Here is a 5,745-nt window from a genome sequence, read left to right as displayed (position 1 = left end):
CAACCTGAACCCCTAGCTCTCGTGCTGGACTGGGGATCCTCGCTACCAACTGGTTCCTTTTTAACTGGAAAGAATATAAACAACATCGCACAAATGAGCTAACTAGCTCAGCAAGTCACAATGATAAAACTGAGAATAATGATCATCAGGTGAATATGATTATGATATCAAGTGAACAATGGATTATGATTTAGAATTGGATATTATACTTTTAATTTAAAAACCAAGGTTAGGCTGCTGATCAGTCACGCACTAACCCCGAGCAAGGCACACAGCATTGCTCTAACTACTGGATCCAAAGCACACATTGGCCTAACTTGACCATTATATGGTCTGACCACGAATCTGGTCCATAATTTTATAAAAACCAATCCAATTCTAATATAATAACAGAATATGCAATAATAAACAATAACCGAAATCATTAACAACAATAAATGTTTAACAATGAAAGGGTTTCAATCCTTGTAAGGATCAATAAGGCAATTTAAAAGCTTGGATGCTGGGTAATGAAAGAATTGGATAACAAAGGAATCAACATTTCAGGGTTTCAAAGATTTAGGCTTTTAAAGCATATGATACAAGGATTGAATGTACAAGTAATTCAGTTCAGTGTTTGGGATTTTGTTTACATGTATTTATGGAGTAATATCGTATACTTGAGATTTGTGTTTAGGTATACAACAATCAATGGTCTAGAAAGAATAAGGTTTATGGCTCCAGAACAATAACTGGAATCAGAGTTTAGGTTTCAGTGCTTCAAAGCACTTGCAATATCAATCTGACTATCAAATACTACAATATCTCGAGAAAGTTCAGAACACTTGCCTGATATAAGCTTACTATACTGCACTCGTTTTCAATCACAAGCGTCTTACTCTTCAACTATCTGTTTCCCTTTCCTACATCTTGCCTCTTCTGCTCACATATCATAAGCATCTATCAATAATTTACTCATGGAATTCTATTCAACACATACTTCTATCTACCCTTCGTTTTACCCAAATCCGATTAACGGATTGAAAGTTATGCAATAATCAAGTAAACACTGAATATATAGATCGATAGTCAATTAACAAGTCACATATAGCACATAATACATCAGGTAATCAATGATATATTATTTATAAAGAAGTGTCGGGTCATAAATAGGCTTTCTGGTATTTAAAATGATTTTTAAAACATTTTTCGGAATTAAAACGGGTCGTTGGATCAATTTCGGGTTAATAAACAGGGTTCAGTTGGCCAATTCTGGCTCCGAAATAATTTTAGAATAATTATCGAGCCTTGGAAATAATTTAGAATAATATTTTAAAGAATTTTTCAGAATTTTTAAATCATTTTTAAATAATTAAATCTAATTAAATAATTAACTAAAATCAATTAATAATTAATTAAATTAATTAATCAATTAATCTTCGAATTAATTGACCAATTAATCAATTAGAAATTAACTGGAATTAATTAACTAATTAATTTAGATTTATTTGTGAATTAAAAATAATTTTCAGAATTAAAATAATAATTTTTAGAATTTTCAGAAATTAAAAACGAATTTTTATAATAAAAATAAATAGGAAATATGATTTTTAAACATTTTTAAAACAGAAATCTAATTTTTGCAAAGTCTGGAAACTACAGGGACCAAACTGCATCGTTTTCAAAACTACAGGTACTAAACTGTAATTTTCCAGGGGGTCGCCGGAAAATAGTCGGGGATGGCCGGAGAACACGTTCCAGGGATGCTCAGGCCACCATCACCTCCAGATCACATCTACACAACACAGGAACACAACCATGCAATCAATTCATCCTAACAATCCCTGAGTTGGCCGAAATTTGGCCGTGAAATTTTCCAGTTTCCGGCGAACATCGAAAAACTTCAAAACACAACTCCCTTCTCTACAGACCTCGTTGGTTCATGAAACTTATACGACTAGATTGCAAATTTCACAGAGAACACAACCCACTATAACACAACATCAATCTATCACAGAATAAGAAACCCCCAAATTTCAATTAAGAACATTCATACGGGTTATAAACCCTAATTTTAAAATTCGAAAATCAAACTCAAATTTGAACATGTTATTGAACTCCAAATCAGACGTATGACATATGAAAATCATCAGGAAAACAAGCTCTACAACATGCAATCATCAAATCATACAAACAATCATCCGAACAAAAATTCATATTTTTAATAAAATAAATTCGAAAATAAATAAATTTTTAGAAAAATAACCTTGATTTCTGCAGGTGTATAGATTACAGAATCTGGTAGAGCTCTTCAAGACCTTCATATTGGTTACTCGAGCTTTCCAAACCGAATTCAATAACACCTCCAACTGCTTGTTTGATTCTTAGAACAGTTTTAGGAAATTAGGGTTTTTCTCTGAAAATTATATAATTATCTGTCTGCAAATGATTTTGATACGAAATAAAATACGGTAAAAGGCTATTTATAATTACGGAAAATTAGTATCCCGTTGGATCATTCCGGATATAAAACGGTACGTTTATTTGTAAAAATTGATCCAAACGGTATCGGTTTTCGGGATAATTATCCAAATCAGTACAATTTGTACTGCGGTCTTGGTCTCAGCGCCTGGTTACACGTATTACGAAATGATAATTGTGATAGTTTAATAAAAAGCTCCCGTTTATCGAAAATACGGGTTTTATTGATTTACCGAAACGAATATTGTATCGAAAATGTTGCGCCGGGACCCGCGCAGGACAAACCGTACGCCGGATCGAAAAAGTCGAAACATGGAATATGCTCGGAATATTACAATTAGGTTAGGAAGGAGTTCTCGAAAGAGTTTCGGGTTCCAAAAACGTAACAACGGTTGACGTCGGTTGGTTCCCGTTTTTATAAAATAGATTTTAATTACCCGGAAAAAGATTTTAGAAATTTCATATGATTCTTATAAATCCATAAACCAACACAAAAATAATTAGGAAGATATGACAATTATCTATTTTTTATTTTGAACATATAAAAATTAAAATACTCAATTAATATTATTTTTGAATATTCAAGTACAGATAACACTTAACAATTAGCTCACAGAATAGATACTGAACACACATAATAATTATATAATAGCAAAATAATTACACGATATATCCCGGGTATTACAGCTTCAACTGCTTCATTTCAGCTGCTCTAATGTTGGCTGCTGCTGCATTTATCAGATCTATACTGTCTGTAACTGGTGGTTTTGAAATAGTAATTGAAGGCACAATTAATTTACTGATTTGAATTTGAAGCCTCTCCCCCTCACTTGGTCCTTTCTCCCCCTTTTTGTTATCATCAAGTTGAGTAGAGGAGGGGGTTTGAGCAGCCACCAGTTTTTGAAGTAAATCTGTCTGTTGGGCTTGATGAAGATGAATGGCTATTAAAGATGCTTCCATGGCTGACATTCTTATATCCAAGGCATCTATCTTGGTTGCAAGGTCAGAATTTTTCCTTAATTGCCTCTTGATGTCAATCATTTTAGGGAAGCTTCGAATCCATCTTGTCTGAAATGGCCTTCTTCATCTCCTCAATATCACCCTTGATGGTGTTTACATCCCTAGCATGTTGGAAGCCTTGAATTTGTTGAAGTTGCAGTGAGGCTAGATATGCCTGAAGGAGCTTCTTGGTGCTGGCATTTGTAGTGGTTTGAAGAGCAGTATTTGTCTGATTGATTAGTTAGATCAGGGTTGTCTTGAAGTAGTGCTCATCACAGTGCTTTGAAAATGCCCATGATGGCATACCTGATCTTGAACTGGAACCTACTTCTCCCCCTATGTCCATTGCTTCATCTTCACTATCCTCACTTTCATCACCAAAGAAATCAGCTGAGCCACCAGTCTCATAATCCACATCACCAGCTGTAGAGGGCAAAGATGTGATGGCATCCTTAGCTCTTATCATAGACTGTGTGGTATGCACCAGATTGAGCATCTTTTCTGCATTGTCATTGCCCTTTTCAGCTAGAAGTTGATAAGCTGGAACAAGGTGAGTAAATGACTCAACATCAAGGGAGGTGGAATCTATAACAGCTTTAGGTTGTTGAGATAGTCTCTCCCTATCTGCATCCTGGACATTCATTGACTCACTAGTAATGACATCCATCCTTATAGCTCCAGTACCTACATTTCTCTCATTTTCTCTCTTTTGTTGTATCAGGGTCTCACCCTGGCTCCCCACCCTCACACCCTCACCTTCACCATCTAAGGTGAGACTCCTCTCACTTTCTTTTGTCAATCCTGAAGAAATGGATTGCATAATTTCACTCATTTCCTCTCCTTTTTCCTGGGAGCAACCTAGACTCTCACTCATAACACTCTTCTCTCTCAATCCTAATAGTGACTGTACAACCACTAATTCTTCTGCACTTGAAATAAATGAAGTTTGAAGCTGTGCAGAGATACTCGACGGATGAGTGATATCCATCGGGTGAGTGGTTTTGCTATCCGACGGATAACTGCTGTTAAGCTTATCCGTCGGGATACAATCACTAATCGACGGATGAGCAATATCCATCGAGAGAGTAGAAATGAATGAACTATGAATGGAAACTATTATGGACTCTGTGTTGATTGAAGATATTTTGGGCACAGATGATTCAACAGTTCCTGAAAGAATAGGCAAGTGAGCCAACAAATCATTTAAAAGATGATGCTCACTTGCACTAGATTTTGGCTTCCCCAACAAAGTTAAAGAAGGAGAATCAGGAATTGATGTGTTTATCATATCCACATCCAGTGAGTTTGTGGGTGAGTTTGGTGTTTGAGGTGCTTCTATTACTAGAGATTTTGGCTGTGAATCCACATTTATTGGAGTCACATCAAACTGAATTTGTGAAGGTGCAGTGACTGTGTCTTTAGCACCAGTTTGCACAGTGTGTGTACCCTGTGCATCCCCAAGGGTTTTAGATTTCTTCTTTCTGACATAAGTTTGGGGTGAGCTTGTGTCCCTAACCCTATTGGCCAGTGCTCTTGGTTGAGAGTTTTGTTCAATAACTACATCATTTTGGGAGGATGCAGCTAGAAATGAGCTTTTATCCTTTTTAAGCATTGCAGTTTATTGGGAAACTGCTGTGTGGCTAGGCTGGGAACCACTCAACTCTCCATCCTTATCCTTAGGGTTTCTTTTATGTTCACCCATTCCCTCACCTGTCTTACCCACCTTCACATTCCCCTCTTTGGTTTTGGTGGATTTTGTAACTGGCATCTTTTAAGAGATACCAGAGGGGGCTTTCTTTAATTTGGGTTTTGAAATATTTGCAGGTTTGGTAGCTTGGGTAGGCAACTGTTGGGTCATTGACACAGTTGCCATAGCCACACTAGAACTGAAAGAAATTAGTGAGGTTGGAATAGTAGTAGGAATAGATGAACTTACCTCACTTACCTGAGGTGCTTCCATTACAGGGAAATAGAACAGTGGCACCTCCTTGTGATGATTGGCCCTGTTCAAATATGCAATGAGCCTTCTCTCTTGAACCCAACAATCTAATTTGTTGTTAGGGTTCTCAAGCACAATACCCTCAGAGAGATGGTTAGCTAACATTATAAAGAATCTAGCATAATACACATTCTTTCCTCTCTTATTTAACTCTCCTAGTTTGAAACCCAACTCAAACAAAACAAGGTCACTGAAATTATAGAACTTATCTGTAACTAGCATGTAGAGCATGTTAAGCATGGAGATATTGACTGAATCAAAATTACTGACTTTACCTGAAAAGACCT

This window comes from Apium graveolens, chromosome 2 (genome assembly GCF_009905375.1).
Source record: "Apium graveolens cultivar Ventura chromosome 2, ASM990537v1, whole genome shotgun sequence".
NCBI classification, from domain to species: Eukaryota; Viridiplantae; Streptophyta; class Magnoliopsida; order Apiales; family Apiaceae; genus Apium; species Apium graveolens.
This window is presented reverse-complemented; position numbering follows the sequence as displayed.